This window comes from Schistocerca cancellata, chromosome 9, assembly GCF_023864275.1.
Source record: "Schistocerca cancellata isolate TAMUIC-IGC-003103 chromosome 9, iqSchCanc2.1, whole genome shotgun sequence".
NCBI lineage: Eukaryota > Metazoa > Arthropoda > Insecta > Orthoptera > Acrididae > Schistocerca > Schistocerca cancellata.
In genome coordinates this window covers 127,303,450-127,321,426 of record NC_064634.1, presented here as the reverse complement: position 1 = coordinate 127,321,426, position 17,977 = coordinate 127,303,450, and positions in this window count along the sequence as shown.

Genomic DNA, 17,977 nt, shown 5'->3' with positions numbered 1-17,977 from the left:
GCTCGCAAGCAGGGTGTAGACCGATGACCACGCTGTCTGGTCTCCTTCAACAAACAACCCAACAAGCAGGGTGTATGTAAAAGTGTGAATTTTGACGTTGTTGGTAAAGAATCTGACTACACAAATAATGATGACACATGTATAACTTCTAGCCTAAGTGAAACATTTACAGGTACTAATGACACACACACATTTCTTATGAGTCTATGGCTGAACAGTGAAAATACTTCATTTGACAAAAACTTTAGAAAGATGCTTACTAATGTATGTGAAACTATATGTCATGAGTGGTGGAAAAAGACGAGATATTTTATTTTTGAAAAGCTGAAGGGTAAGTACTTCAATAGTATACAATGTGATTTGGATGAAAATTCTTGGCTATTTGAGATAATAGAGAGTACTAATGACCATTTTGTATCTTGTGGAAATTTTATAACTGTGACAAATAATGCACATAATGGTATAGCATATGATTCTGATAAGTATAGGTTTGGGGAAATTGAAAGTGATTTATTACATGAGGATACAGGTTGTGAGAAAAGCGATCAATTTTGCAGACCTTATATAAAAGTTCAAATTGGGTCATGGGTTGGTAAATGTTTAATTGGTACAGGAAGTGAGATCTCAGGAATATCTGAAAGATTAAGCAAGAAATTAAAAGTGGGGAAAGATTATGTTGAAATCCCAGTTGGGGTAAAGATAAAAGGTGCTACTGGGAAAAGCAGTAAATTGGTAAAAAGACACACTTTAGAGACATTTTTAATTGAAGGCAAGTTGTTCACACAGGGATGTTTTGTAATTCAGGAATTTAATGAGGATTCTCTTTTGGGTATGAATTGGATAGTAAAAGTAAATACAGCATTTGATTGGGGTGGAAGAAAACTTTTGATAGAAACCAGTGAAAGGGAATACATTCAGACAAAATTTGTGAAGACACTTGGGGATCAGAGTAATGGAAATTTTGACAGTATCAATTTACTAAAAGAAAATAGATCGGAGAACATTGAAATTCATAGATTTGATACTGATGAAGTTGAATTTGGGTATTTAGTAAATTTGAAAATTTCAGAAACACAAAATTTATCTGGGGAGCAAAAACAACAGTTAGAAAACCTGCTGTGGGAATACAGTGAAATTTTCAGTGACATACCTGGTAGAGTAAAGGGTTATCAGTATGAGCTTCAGGTAAAACCTCATGAACTATTTTTCATAAAACCATACAGTACTGCAATATCAAAAATACCTACTGGTGAAAAAGAGCTGAAAAAGATGGAAGGATGTAATATAATAGAAAGGAGTATCAGTGCATATAATAATCCTTTAGTAGCTGTTTTGAAAAAAGATGGTGGAGTAAGATTGGTTTTTGACTCTAGACACTTAAACAAAATTTTGTTCAGACAGACAGACCATCCCAAAAATATTGACGAGTTACTCTATAAATTTACAGATATAAAATATATGTCAAGTTTGGATCTAACTTCAGGTTTTCATCAGGTACCACTTTTGGTTAATTCTAGAAAATATACCGTTTTCTTGTACAATGGTAAGAGTTACCAATATTGAGTTGTGCCATTTGGGTTAAATTCTTCTGTTTCCAAATTTATAAGAGCTTTGGATCATGTACTAGGGCAATAACATGCATCTAAACTGATAATTTATGTAGATGACATTTTGGTTACAGGGCAAAATTGGAAGGAACATTTTTCGATTTTGAAGTCAGTTTGTGAAAAACTTAGGAAAGGGGGGATGACATTGAAATTAGAGAAATGTAAATTTTTTAGTTTCTGAATTAAAATCTTTGGGACATGTTGTCACAGGCAAGAGAATTTTGGCAGATCCAGAAAAAATTAAAGCAATTTCAGAAGTTCCTGATGCTAAGACTAAAAAACAATTAAAGTTGTTCTTTGTATTATGTGGCTATTACCGAAAACATATAAGTGATTGGAGTCTGAATTCACCATGTTTAATTCAGTTACTCAAGAAAAACACTGTTTGGGTTTGGGATAAAAATTGTCAGGAAGAGTTTGATAAAATTAAGCAAGAGTTGAGGAAGCAACACTCATTAGACACACCTCATTCTAATTTACCATTTTGTTTGAACACTGATAGCAGTAATTATGGGCTTGGAGCAGAGTTATTTCAAGAAAGAGTAGAGAATGGAGTTAAGATACATTGTACCATAGCATTTGCAAGCAGAATGTTGCTCAAGCATGAGAAAAATTATACAGTCACACAGAAGGAACTTTTGGCAATTCATTTGGCTTTTACAAAATTTAGAATTTATCTTATTGGACATAAAACAATAGTATTTTCGGATCACAAAGCTTTGAGTTACTTACAAGAGTGCAAATTATACCATAGTAGATTGACCAGATAGGCAGTATTTCTGCAACAGTTTGATTTTGAAATCAAGCACATAAAAGGTTATGAGAATGTAGTACCTGATTCACTTTCAAGGTTACCAGTTTGAGGAGAAAAGGAGATTTTTGAATAAGAGGAGTAAAAGCAATTTAAAACTAGATACTTGAAGGGGGTGGGAAATGAGAAAACAATTAGAGCTATATGTAACTAAAATTAGAAAAAATCAAAATTTATATCAAAGTTTGAAATTAATCAAAGAATGTTTAGGCAAGAAGGGGTATGAGAAACTTGATAAATTTTACAAATTACATAAGGGAATTTTATTTCAGACAACAAATGTAGATTCTGATAATTGGAAACTGTGTTGGCCAGAGGCAGATACTGAAAAGCTGATCATTTACATAAATGAAAGTTTTGGTCATTGTGGGATACAGAAGTGCATTCAAAAGATACAAGAAAACGTTTATTTTTACAATATTGTAAAGAAGGTAAGAAAAGAATTGGCAACCTGTGACAAATGTCAGAGAGTTAAATGAGCAATCAAAGACGTGGTGGAGAGATGCAAAACATTATTCCGGAAAAACCTATAGATCTTATCGTTGTGGACTTATATGGAATGTTACCAAAGAGTAAAGGAGGCCACTGTTACATATTTGTTATGTTAGATGTATTTTCAAAATTAATTAAACTATATGCAGTGAAAAAAGCTACTAGCTATGAAATTATAATAAAAATTGAAAGAGATTACTTCGCACAGGTGGGTAAACCAAAAGCTATTTTATCAGATAATGGTTCACAATTCATCTCTAAAATTGGGAAAAAAGTTTATTGAAAGATCAAAATTGAGACATATACTTATAACTGTTTATTGTCCATCCACCAATCCTGCAGGGAGATATATGAGGAAAATTGGGAGACTTTGCAGAACCTATTGTAGCCATAAACATCCAACCTGGTTTGAGCACATTCGAAATTTTGAAGATATTATGAATAGCCTACATCATAGTTCCACAGGATTTTCACCATATGAGATCATGTTTAATATCAGACCTGCAAATCTTATATCAGAACTTACTGAATTTCCTAAATGTACACCTTTAACTATGCAAGAGAGAGAAGACATTGTCACGGAAACTATGAGGAAACAATGAGAAAAGAGGACTAAAAGACATAACAACAGGGTAAAATTAACCACTTTCGAAATTGGGGATCTTGTTCTGGTAAAATCTCATAAAAAATCGAAAATGTTAACTTCAAAAATTAAAAAATTCTTTGATATCTATATTGGGCGTTTTGAAGTCAGAAAATCTACACCCTAATGCTTATCATTTGGTATACCGTAAGTCAAAAAAAGTTATTTGGTCTCACGAATGTTGTCTCTTTGAAACTATACAAACAGAAATCATAATTTTTAAAATTTAAATAACCTATTTTCATCTAAAACAAAAGTCCTCCACTGGAATATGCTTGTTAGACCAAAACTACATGTACAACCAAGTATGTATATTTGCATGTATAAATTAATAATTTGAAATCACATATTAATTGAAACTGATGAAAAAACACTGTTCCAACAAATAATGAGAGAAAGATTTATTACTACTTTCTTTACAAAAAAAAGACTCCATAGTGAGCATTTATGAATTTTTTTCTAATTTTTGGAAGCTAAGTCTTTCCTGTGGGTGAAGGCATGCATGTGAGGACATGCATGCAAAGATATAAGTTTCACAACCAATTTTTAGATAAAGCCTCATGATATATGAGCAATTAATTATTATTTATACTGATGTTGTGGGGAGTGAAAGTTATCTTCACAAGAACGTGACTTGTAGTAATATTGTAGTAGAGAGGCAAGTGTACATAAATAATTGTAAACACTTTAGAGAATACTGATGAATCTTCAGCTGTACTAACAAATAAAAGAAAGAAAGAAAATCGTTTATGCAAAAAGAAAGAATTTAAATAAAAAGAAAATCATAAGTAAAAAATATACAAAACACATGAGTATATATATATATATATATATATATATATATATATATATATACACATAACTCAAAAAGGAAATCAGAAGTTATATATATATATATATATATATATATATATATATATATATATATATATATATATATATTGTTGTTGTGGTCTTCAGTCCTGAGACTGGTTTGATGCAGCTCTCCATGCTACTCCATCCTGTGCAAGCCTCATCTTCTCCCAGTTCCTTCTGCAACCTACATCCTTCTGAATCTGTTTAGCGTATTCATCTCTTGGTCTCCCTCTACGATTTTTACCCTCCATGCTGCCCTCCAATACTAAATTGGTGATCCCTTGATGCCTCAGAACATGTCCTACCAACCGATCCCTTCTTCTAGTTAAGTTGTGCCACAAACTTCTCTTCTCCGCAATTCTATTCAATACCTCCCCATTAGTTATATGATCTACCCATCTAATCTTCAGCATTCTTCTGTAGCACCACATTTCGAATGTTTCTATTCTCTTCTTGTCCAAACTAGGTATCATCCATGTTTCACTTCCATACATGGCTACGCTCCATACAAATACTTTCAGAAACGACTTCCTGTCACTTAAATCTGTACTCGATGTTAACAAATTTCTCTTCTTCAGAAACGCTTTCCTTGCCATTGCCAGTCTACATTTTATATCCTCTCTACTTCGACCATCATCAGTTATTTTGCTCCCCAAATAGCAAAACTCCTTTACTACTTTAAGTGTCTCATTTCCTAATCTAATTCCATCACTCGACTTAATTCGACTACATTCCATTATCCTCGTTTTGCTTTTGTTGATGTTCGTCTTATACCCTCCTTTCATGACACTGTACATTCCGTTCAACTGCTCTTCAAGTCCTTTGCTGTCTCTGACAGAATTACAATGCCATCGGCGAACCTCAAAGTTTTTATTTCTTCTCCATGGATTATAATACCTACTCCGAATTTTTCTTTTGTTTCCTTCACTGCTTGCTCAATATACAGAGTGAATAACATCGGGGATAGGCTACAACCCTGTCTCACTCCCTTCCCAACCACTGCTTCCCTTTCATGCCCCTCAACTCTTATAATTGCCATCTGGTTTCTGTACAAATTGTAAATAGCCTTTCCATCCCTGTATTTTACCCCTGCCACCTTCAAAATTTGGAAGAGAGTATTCCAGTCAACATTGTCAAAAGCTATCTGTAAGTCTACAAATGCTAGAAACGTAGGTTTGTCTTTCCTTAATCTAGCTTCTAAGATAAGTCGTAGGGTCAGTATTGCCTCACGTGTTCCAATATTTGTACGAAATCCAAACTGATCTTCCCCGAGGTCAGTTTCTACCAGATTTTCCATTCGTCTGTAGAGAATACGCGTTAGTATTTTGCATCCGTGACTTATTAAACTGATTGTTCGGTAATTTTTCACATCTGTCAGCACCTGCTTTCTTTGGTATCGGAATTATTACATTGTTCTTGAAGTCTGAGGGAATTTCGGCTGTCTCATACATCTTGCTCACCAGATGGTAGAGTTTTTTCAGGACTGACTCTCCCAAGGCCGTCAGTAGTTCTAATGGAAGGTTATCTACTCCCGGGGCCTTGTTTCGACTCAGGTGTTTCAGTGCTCTGTCAAACTCTTCGTGCAGTATCGCATCTCCCATTTCATCTTCATCTACATCCTCTTCCATTTCCATAATATTGTCCTCAAGTGCATTACCATGGTATAGGCCCTCTATGTACTATCTCCACCTTTCTGCTTTCCCTTCTTTGCTTAGAACTGGGTTTCCATCTGAGCTCTTGATATTCATACAAGTGGTTCTCTTTTCTCCAAAGGTCTCTTTAATTTTCCTGTAGGCAGTAACTATCTTACCCCTAGTGAGATAACACTCTACATCCTTACATTTGTCCTCTAGCCATCCCTACTTAGCCATTTTGCACTTCCTGTCGATCTCGTTTTTGAGACGTTTGTATTCCCTTTTGCCTGCTTCATTTACTGCATTTTTATATGCTCTCCTTTCATCAATTAAATTCAGTATTTCTTCTGTTACCATAGGATTTCTACTAGCTCTCGTCTTTTTACCTACTAGGTCCTCTACTGCCTTCACTACTTCATCTCTCAAAGCTTCCCATTCTTCTTCTACTGTATTTCTTTCCCCCATTCCTGTCAATTGTTCCCTTATGCTCTCCCTGAAACTCTGTACAACCTCTGGTTCTTTCAGTTTATCAAGGTCCCATCTCCTTAAATTCGCACCTTTTTGCAGTTTCTTCAGTTTTAATCTACAGTTCATAACCAATAGATTGTGATCAGAGTCCACATCTGCCCCTGGAAATGTCTTACAATTTAAAACCTGGTTCCTAAATCTCTGTCTTACCATTATATAATCTATCTGAAACCTGTCAGTATCTCCAGGCTTCTTCCATGTATACAACCTTCTTTTATGATTCTTGAACCAAGTGTTACCTATGATTAAGTTGTGCTCTGTGCAAAATTCTATCAGGCGGCTTCCTGTTTTATTTCTCAGCCCCAATCCATATTCACCTACTATGTTTCCTTCTCTCCCTTTTTCTACTACCGAATTCCAGTCACCCATGACTATTAAATTTTCGTCTCCCATCATTATCTGAATAATTTCTTTTATTTCATCATACATTTCTTCAATTTCTTCGCCATCTGCAGAGCTAGTTGGCATATAAACTTGTACTACTGTAGTAGGCATGTGCGTCGTGTCTATCTTGGCCACAATAATGCGTTCGCTATGCTGTTTGTAGTAGCTTATCCGCACTCCTATTTTTTTATTCATTATTAAACCGACTCCTGCATTACCCCTATTTGATTTTGTGTTTATAACCCTGTATTCACCTGACCAGAAGTCTTGTTACTCCTGCCACCGAACTTCACTAATTCCCACTATATCTAACTTTAACCAACCCATTTCCCTTTTTAAATTTTCTAACCTACCTGCCCGATTAAGGGATCTGACATTCCACGCTCCGATCCGTAGAACGCCAGTCTTCTTTCCCCAGATAACGACGTCCTCCTGAGTAGTCCCCGCCCAGAGATCCGAATGGGGGACTATTTTACCTCCGGAATATTTTACCCAAGAGGACGCCATCATCATTTAATCATACAGTAAAGCTGCATGCCCTCGGAAAAAATTACTGCTGTAGTTTCCCCTTGCTTTCAGCCGTTCGCAGTACCAGCACAGCAAGGTTGCTTTGGTTAGGGTTACAAGGCCAGATCAGTCAATCATCCAGACTGTTGCCCCTGCAACTACTGAAAAGGCTGCTGCCCCTCTTCTGGAACCACACGTTTGTCTGGCCTCTCAACAGACACCCCTCCGTTGTGGTTGCACCTATGGCACAGCTATCTGTATCGCTGAGGCACGCAAGCCTCCCCACCAACGGCAAGGTCCATGGTTCTTGGAGAGGATATATATATATATATATATATATATATATATATATATATATATACATATATATACATATATATATATATATATATAATTCAAAAAGAAAATCAGCAGTAAAATATATATATACTTAAAAATATATAAAACATATACACTATATATGTCCAGTACCATTTTTTATTTTACATAATGTAAGCAAAATGAAATTAACAATAATATAGGGAACAAAAAATTTAACTATGAGAACCATTTGGTACAAAGTGTGTCCAAACAACTGGCTGTAGATATCTTACTCTAGCAAATGACTTCTACCTTACTATTATTTTCAATCTGTATGCTGTATTTTAGAATATTTGTCATGTATGTTTTATGCCATGTATATTTGTCATGTTAATTAATTTCTTTACTTGAATTTTTCGTGTATGAGATTGATGGGGAAGGATCATTGCAACAGCAGCTAGTAACAAGTCCACAGATTCAAAGAGTCCAGATTTGGAAGAGGTTATCGGACTTTCTCAATTACGTACTAATTTTGTAATACAGATCCATTACTGAGTGTGGTCGAGATTTTGTTGTATATGTTAATAACAACAAAAGCCCTCGGGAGCAGTTGTAAAGGTTCTGGGAGATGTGTTATTTTCTACTGGATTTGTCGATACCAAATGTAATGAGGGATGTTTTAAATCTTTTCTTATATTTTTGTCAGAATTTTTTTGTGAATTGTAATTTGCCTTATTTTATGCTAATTTGCTTATATGTTCGAGAGTGACTGCATATTGATTAATCTTAGTAGATGTGACGACTAATATCAAAGAGACTGGTTACAAGTGGAAGCTTGTGTGTTGTGTGAAATGGCTTTGACGCTGGAGTCGTCTTTGACCGTAGTCAGTCGGCAGTGAACACTCGCTGTGTGAGGGTGGAACAATGTACAGGTCCCCGTTATAATAATTTGCAAGTGACCAGTAAAGCTGAATTATTCTACTACTTTCTTATCTAAACATCAAGAAGGAAGCACATTCGGAAAAATGGTATTTGAAGCACCAAAAATGAGGCAAACGCATTGAACCAGCACATTTCCGCAGCCGACGAAGCAGCATTATGGAATTATACTTTCACTAGACGACTGAAACCAACACAAAAAAGTCAAATATCATCTTATAAACATCCACGGAAAAGTGAGTACTGTCACGAAATATTCTAAATTAAAGTATATAAAAATAGTGAGCATATTTCAGCCTGCAGTCAAAATTTCTTTAAGTACGAAGTCTCCATTATTCCTACTGTCCAATGCCAATTATTTGTCCCACTGTTCTACATATTAACGCGATCCACTGTCACCAAACTTATCTCCTCTCATACTGTGAGGTCTGCACCTGACGTCGTCGCAATTATGAGCTAAACAGGTAAAAGAGCATATCCAGGCTTAACGTGGAGTTTCACATACACTACTGGCCATTAAAATTGCTACACCAAGAAGAAATGCAGATGATAAACGGGTATTCATTGGACAAATATATTATACTAGAACTGACGTGTGATTACATTTTTACGCAATTTGGGTGCATAGATCCTGAGAAATCAGTACCCAGAACAACCACCTCTGGCCGTAATAACGGCCTTGATACGCCTGGGCATTGAGTCAAACAGAGCTTGGATGGCGTGTACAGGTACAGCTTCCCATGCAGCTTCAACACGATACCACAGTTCACCAGGAGTAGTGGCTGGCGTATTGTGACGAGCCAGTTGCTCGGCCACCATTGACCAGACGTTTTCAACTGGTGAGAGATCTGGAGAATGTGCTGGCCAGGGCAGCAGTCGAACATTTTCTGTATCCAAAAAGGCCCGTACAGGACCTGCAACATGCGGTCGTGCATTGTCCTGCTTAAATGTAGGATTTTGCAGGGATCGAATGAAGGGAAGAGCCACGGGTCGTAACACATCTGAAATGTAACGTCCACTGTTCAATGTGCCGTCAATGCCAACAAGAGGTGACCGAGACGTGTAACCAATGGCACCCAATACCATCACGCTGGATGATACGGCAGTATGACGATGACGAATAGACGCTTCCACTGTGCGTTCACCGCGATGTCGCCAAAAGCGCATGCGACTATCATGATGCTGTAAACAGAACCTGGATTCATCCGAAAAAATGACGTTTTGCCATTCATGCACCCACATTCGTCGTTGAGTACACCATCGCAGGCGCTCCTGTCTGTGATGCAGTGTCAAGGGTAACCACAGCCATGTTCTCCGAGTTGATAGTGCATGCTGCTCCGAACGCCGTCGATCTGTTCGTGCAGATGGTTGTTGTCTTGCAAATGTCCCCATCTGTTGACTCAGGGAACGAGACGTGACTGCACGAACCGTTACAGCCATGCGGGTAAGATGCCTGTCATCTCGACTGCTAGTGATACGAGGCCGTTGGAATCCAGCACGGCGTTCCGTATTACCCTCCTGAACCCACCGATTCCATATTCTGCTAACAGTCATTGGATCTCGACCAACGCGAGCATCAATGTCGCTGTACGATAAACCGCAATCGCGATAGGCTACAATCCGACCTTTATCAAAGTCGGAAACGTGATGGTACGCATTTCTCCTCCTTACACGAGGCATCACAACAACGTTTCACCAGGCAACGCCGGTCAACTGCTGTTTGTGTATGAGAAATCGGTTAGAAACTTTCCTCGTTTTAGCACGTTGTAGGTGTCACCACCGGCGCCAACCTTGTGTGAAATCTCTGAAAACTAATCATTTTCATATCACAGCATCTTCTTCCTGTCGGTTAAATTTCGCGTCTGTAGCACGTCATCTTCGTGGTGTAGCAATTTTAATGGCAAGTAGTGTAATGTACAGACTATAGAATTACAGGTGCCACCCAAAGGCGGGGGAAGGATGTGCATCGCGTAGCTTCTGTGCACTCGATGGTAGATGATAACAAGGAATGCCTGTTCGGTGGTGCTGAAACTGCAGCGCATACGATGCACTAGGTACGCTAACGACTGTTAGACTATGTGGTACAAACTGAATTATAACTGAAAGTCGATCTGTCGCTTCCTGATGATAAATGGTTCATTTCTGAGGATGGAATCAAGACACTCCCATACGTACACTGCTGGCTCAGGTGATAGAGAAAGAAAGAGTGGGTGTGTTTATTTGCTGTACTATGTAGAGTGAAAATGCGTGTGTGTATTTGGAGAAACATGAATTGTTGTTCATATTTTAAATAGGTGTATTTATATCAGTGTTGGTGGTGGTGGTGGTGGTGTGTGTGTGCTCAACCTTGGAATTTAAAGGTACCAGGCCGGCCGCGGTGGTCTCGCGGTTCTAGGCGCGCAGTCCGGAACCGTGCGACTGCTACGGTCGCAGGTTCGAATCCTGCCTCGGGCATGGATGTGTGTGATGTCCTTAGGTTAGTTAGGTTTAAGTAGTTCTAAGTTCTAGGGGACTGATGACCACAGCAGTTAAGTGCCATAGTGCTCAGAGCCATTTGAACCATTTTTTAAAGGTACCAGGAAGTTCTGTTAAGGTCAACTAATATCAATGCGTAAATCCATTCGTATACAGTTATTCCAACTGTTAATCTGAATGGTAAATTGGCTAGAAAGTTATTTATTGTACTGTGAGAAGCTGGAGGTGCTCTGCCCCTACGACTCCCTCTCGTGTGTGTGACCTTGCAAGGGCAGTAGGGAATATTTATATCACAGAAAGCAGGAACAGAAAAACAGGCGTAAGAGAAGTACAACTAAGGCATGAGCCCACTTTTGGCCAATATCAGGTCAAAATAACTTGCTTTTGCTTGATGCCTCGTCTGTATATAAAAATTATACTCCTTTAGAGCAAACTATACCTCTTGAAAAATATGTGACATTGCAGTTAATACCACCTGGAACCAATGGACAAATTCAACCTCTGGGCGTTTGTTTTTTCTGTGCCCATAAACCATATTATCGCACTGTCTGCAGTTAAACCTTAAAGGATAACCGGTTTCACGACAAGCTCCACGACAAACTGTTTTGCATTCTGTTGCATGCCATCACATTCCATAAGTTCTCATCACACCGTTACACCAATACGATTCTGTATGCATTCTTTAAGAGTGGATACATAGCTGAACGTCCTGACAGTTTATGTCCCCCAAGTAGTTCCACCTTCGATCTTGATGTTGCGAACCTTTCTGGCGACTGTGGCACGCCATTTTTCATTTGGTATTCATGTTGCAAGGTACTGCTTTTTTTAATATTTCTTGAATGGCGACTATGCCCATTCCCATAGAAGGTTGATCGCTGCACCTCCTGGACACTCTTTCCTGTTTCGCTCCTAATGCACACGGTTTGTCATTAGCAACTAATATTTTTGCTGTAATAATTGTTAACACAACACTGTCAACTGAGGCTTACTAAAGATTTAAATTGCTGCCTCGCACTCAAGTGTTTCCCTGTCGGTCTGTATTATAGCTGTTATATTTTATTAGTTTCGTATGTAAAAATAAAGTCTCTGTTGTCAAAAAAAGACATTGGAATTACTGTATAATGTATCTTTCTTTTACTCTCTTTGTAGTATTGTTTCGACTGAGAACTGTATTGTATCACCATCGCAAACATACTAAATTTAGATTATTTCTTAAGTGTATGTATTAGTTCTATTTAATTCCTGCCATTCTTCAATATTAGTGTAAAAAAGCCTTTCTCTGTACATACTGCATATTTTTTTGCCATTAAAAAAATCTATATATTGTACTGAAAAAGAGTCACCAGAAAAAAAATACATTGTGAATAAAGCAGAAATTATTTATTTTCTATTCCTCTCATTCTTCTTATTTACAAAAAAGGCCTGTACCTTGATTCCTCAAACCCGGACACTTTGTTTCTTTTTATTCCCTTTGGGCGCTGTGTCTCACCTTTGATGGCATATCGTGATGCTGAACCTTACTCTATGGTGAACAGAACGTGATGACAAGATTCACACAAATGGCTTAGAGAGAGAGTGAAGATGGAGGATAAATATGCCTGTTCTCACCCCCCCCCCCCCTCCCGACCAAGAGGACAGTACTTCAACAACCATATTTTCTTTTTACCCTGCCACTTTAAAGTGACACAGTTCAACTTGATACTTGTAACAGAAGACCTGATGCAGCGAAGCATGGGGTACCAAATTTGTTATAAAAGTCAGTAAATTACTCAACGAACAGCATTTTTCAGGGCAGGCATTTCGTTCATTCCAAGCAAGTATCGATTCGTGACGTCATCGTACGAGTTGAATGTAATCTGAATCCGTTTTAGCAAACTAATAGTTTCTTTGAGGAGATAAAATTTTATTGATTATGAAATACAAGTTCTTGAAGTTTATTCAGAATTGGAAATGTTAATTAGTAAGTGCAGGCCATAATTTTTCTGTTTAATATAAAGGTGTGAATTTTGTGTGCATGGAAAAGTGTGAATTTATATGCGGCTTTTAATCTGAGTGCGCTTGTACAGTTTGCTGACCTGCGCGGTGAATTTTATTTTTTGTGATTTTGACCCGAATGGAGACAAATCCAGTTTCATTTAGGCTTTACGTGCGATAGACACATCACATTATTTATCTACAATAATGCGTGAGATCACCGACGACTTCAATTTTTTTGCAGTTGTCACCACCTTTGACCCACACTGTCACAGATTCGAATTCATTTATTTTCCGATGATTCCTAGTCCTGAGAACCAAGGGCATCGACTATAGGGAATAGGATTTACCCATATCTCTATTGCAGACCTCTCCAATCTGAAATGTCTGCGGAGAACCTTCTCATTCTTTATGTTATCAGTCCACCTAATTTTCAACACCTCAAACGCTTCGATTCTGGTCTTTTTCAGTTTTGCTACAGTCCATGTCTCACTAACATACATTGCTGTACTCCAAGAGTAATTTCTCATAATTTTCTTCCTCAGAATAGGACGGATGTTTTCTACTATCAGAATTCTCTTTGCCAGCAATGCACTCTTTGGTATGCTAACCTGCTTTTTATGTCCTCCTCGCTTCGCGCATCATGCGTCATTTTGTTTCCAAGGTAGCAGAATCAACTAACTTCGTCTACTCCATTGTCCCCAATTTTGATGTCAAATTTATCGTTAATCTCATTTCTCATACTCCTCATTCCATTCGTCTTTGGTTTACTCCATATTCTGTACCCATTGGACTGTTCATTCCATTCAACACCTCATGCTGCTCTTTTTTACTTTCATTAAGAATAGCGATGTCATCAGTAAATCACTAATATCCTTACATTATGAATATTCTGAATATTAATTCCACTGATGAAGCTTTCTTTTATTTACTTCCATTGCTTCTTCGATCTACAGATTGAACAGTAGAGGCGAAAAACCAAATCCCTGTCTTAAAACCTTCTTAAAATGAGCAATTCGTTCCTGATCTTCCATTCTTATTGCTCGCTCTTGTTTCTTGTACATTTTGTTTATTATCCGTCGTATTAAACAACATAAAGCCTCCTGGTTATGGAGATTTATAGCTTCGAAACACGTCATGGGAATAAATAAACTGTCAGTAACCATCAAGGTAGCGTTTAAATAAAAATGTTCACATTTAAAAATACCACGGTGACACCTCACTCAGATAACCGTAATTATTCTTTATCTATAATAAGCTGCAATTATACGTAGTAGTTTTGAGCAGAGCATTCCGTGTTAAAGCATGCGAAAGTCACTGAATTTAGTCCGTACATTTTGAGTGACAGTGACTCGAAATTTCTGCACACGTTGGTCAATAGTACGACGTCGGGTTTCAAATATATGTCAGAGTAATCTCCTAAGGATACAACCTGCATTGTGGACAATTCCGAGAAGACAATTTTTTTCTCGCTGACACCTCGCACAAAATGATGAAAGCAATGAAGATTTTCGCTTACCACATTTTCTCAGTACATGCAGTAAATCTGTTGTGTCACACGTTTTAATTTATTACTTCTTTGATACCAACTCTATTCGCAACACATTTTGCACGCAGTATCTCAAACACTGCTGACTGCATCTGCAAAATTACAAAAATGGCTCTGAGCACTATGAGACTCAACTGCTGAGGTCAGTAGTCCCCCAGAACTTAGAACTACTTAAACCTAACTAACCTAAGGACATCACAAACATCCATGCCCGAGGCAGGATTCGAACCTGCGACCGTAGCGCAAAATTACACTGCTGGCAAAAAATTAGTACACCCATTTAGAGGTTTCCTACTTATTCAAGATTTCCTGTCGCAACAGTGCATATGGAGTACACGAAATGATTACATTTACAGATCAAGAGCATAAGCAGTTGTATGACAGCAGCTATCAACCCATGCTGAAACACCCATATTAGTACGTGGTGTAGCCACTATTGAGTGCAGTGTAGACGCTGACTCGCAGTCGATCGTACAGAAGGCGAATACTATCCTAGGATAGTGTGACGGTACGTCACATAAATATTGACATTTTTAGCGGTTGCAAATCGTAGTTTACGTATTTTATGAATATAATTAGTGTAAAAGATATAGCTAATGTTCTTGAAACAACTGATATGCAGCAATAGCATCTTTATTTAATGTCTATGAAAATAAAAAAGGATCGAAAGAGACGCGATTGTACGGCCAAGGCTTCGACCATAGATACTAGTAGACTGGCCTTGCTGTGCAGAAGCTATGGGGCTAGTGTGGCTCCAACATAAACCACGTGACTGTTGGCAAAACGTGGCGGGATTTCAAATCAGCGGTCTGCCATCCTGTGTTTGTATCGGATTTTCCCTACATTTCTCAATTGACTGCCAAACGCTTCCAACAAAAACTACTTTTTTATTTGTGAAAAATTATGCCAGAACTACATTTGACCTCGATTTGTTCAAAGTACCATTTATAAAATCTAACAAATACATCGAACGCCACTCTGGTGGGCAGCGGGACGAAATTACTATAAACTATCAATTATAGTAAAATGTCGTTAAAATTCTTTTAAACAGTAAGAGTGGGCTCGTGTCAAAACTTTAAACATTGTATTCGCCACGTTTCGAGCTTTAGTCACTTATAAAAGAAAATGGGCTATGGGAATTATGTCAACTATAGGTGTCAAAATTGTTTACTTTAGGAGCAGGCCCATTTTAGAGTATCAATTTTAGGTGCACTTCAAAGGTTCAGTTCCCACTATTTTTACAAAAGTTTAAACTGTCAGTTTAAAAAAATGATATTTTAGATGAAAGGTGAGACTTTGCAGTTTCAGAAAATAATTTTGGAGCCTAGGTTTAAAAATGTCAGACACTGTAAATACAAATTATAGATATACATTGTAAATAATAACTAACCTATCAAAACACTTCTCCGCGAAGTGCTTCGAGCAAAGGCGCGTATGTGCAAACGGCTTAAAGTTTTTCCGTTTCAGGGCCTGTATCCAAAGCTGCCTTCGGTTTTCATCCTTACGGAACCTATGAGTAGGAACGAGAAACGATTATACTTACTTCTGTAACCAAATTATCACAGATACTTTCCAAAATGTAATATGAGTCTGACTTTACAGGCATCACTTTCAACACTTTAATTTACGTGATACTCTATTTCAAGTGTAAAAAACATATAAAAGTCACTTCAGCAGATTTCAATAAACGCATCTGCACTATCTTAGACACACTTACACGTGAAATGTAATGCCATTTCCCCGACAAAACGCTGAGTACAGCCATAAGCGCAACACGAAACAACCATGTTTTGCCAACAATCACGTGACTTCAGCCCAGAGATGTTGGAGCCACGAAAATGACGTCAGGGCCAGTCTATTATATTTATGGTCGAAGGGCCAAGGAGGAAGACGTATTTTGTGGTACACACACACTTTTGTTTCGCTATACGGAAGGCAGCCATTGAGCGGCTACACATATTTTATGTAAGTTATTCGTATTTATTTCTAAAATAAACTTGTTATTATTATTACAAAATGAATTTCTATGTAATAGTTGTCACCTCAAATGCTCGCATTGGCTAATTATTTTTAATAAACATTTTTTCAGTAATTTGTGCTGCGAGAAGCTCATCTTCCGATGCAGCCTCTGGTCGGCCATTACGCGCCGAAGTATTAATTTATTTTTCAGTGTTAACAGTAACTGTAAATGCGAGAGATTTCGTTATAAGAACCTTTTTAAATTGCAACACATAATTAATTTACGTTAAAGTTCATGTTTTTAAACTATACAGATAACATGAGTTCGGTAAGTTTTATCTTGGTCGCTCCACGGCAACAATCGAAATTCTCTCAAGCCTTGCTTTGCAATCAATAACTTAGAAATTAACAAAATTACTTTCAATTCAGTTAACGGCAACTATATTTTAGTCATCACGTTCAAAATCTAAAGTTGGTACATGAATAACTGAGGCCCTTCCAGAACCGGTTTCATATTTACTTATGCACGTAAGTAAAAGTGATAAGAAAAGACAATATCCCTGAGAGAAAGAAGCATGCTGATAACTTAAAAATAAAAATATATAAAATATACATATGTAATTTTTTTGTATGTGACGTAACGAATCCCAACGGACGTCACAGTAGGTTATGCCACGCCTAATCGATCTGTTCACGTAGCGCTATAAGAATTGGTTGACGATTCGCATGAGTCACTTCTCCTCTCATTACATCCAACACGTGCTTGATTCGAAACAAGTCCAGGGATTGTGCTGGACAGAGAAGTTGCTGCTGTATGTCTTGTAGAGCACGTTGAGTTTCACGGGCAGTGTGTTGGAACATCACCTTCCTGTTGCAAGAACGGCAAAAGAATTGGTCTAAGAACAATCTCACCAGGGGGCGCTGATTGCTCCCTTGTGTGGTTATCGCTGCCTCGCCTGGACTCACATCTGCAGAGAGAGAGAGAGAGAGAGAGAGAGAGAGAGAGGCCTCCGAAGGGCGCGTCGCAGGCAGTTGACGGGTAGTTTTCTCACATTGTGGAGCCGGGGCAGCAGGAGTGCTTGTAGCAACGGACACGCGCTGCGAATCGGCACGAGGTCTGTTCTGGGTCGTCGTTAAGTTTTCTTTACCAGGACTGGGCAGAAGGCAAAGGTCTGCTTCGCTTATGTTGTGCGCAACTACGAGGGTCACTCCAAAAGAAATGCACACTATTTTTGAAACAGTACAGTTTTCATTCTGCATGTGTGTAGATACATCCTTCCCGCTTGTTTTCAAACTTAGTTCAACCTGTTCCCGTGAGTG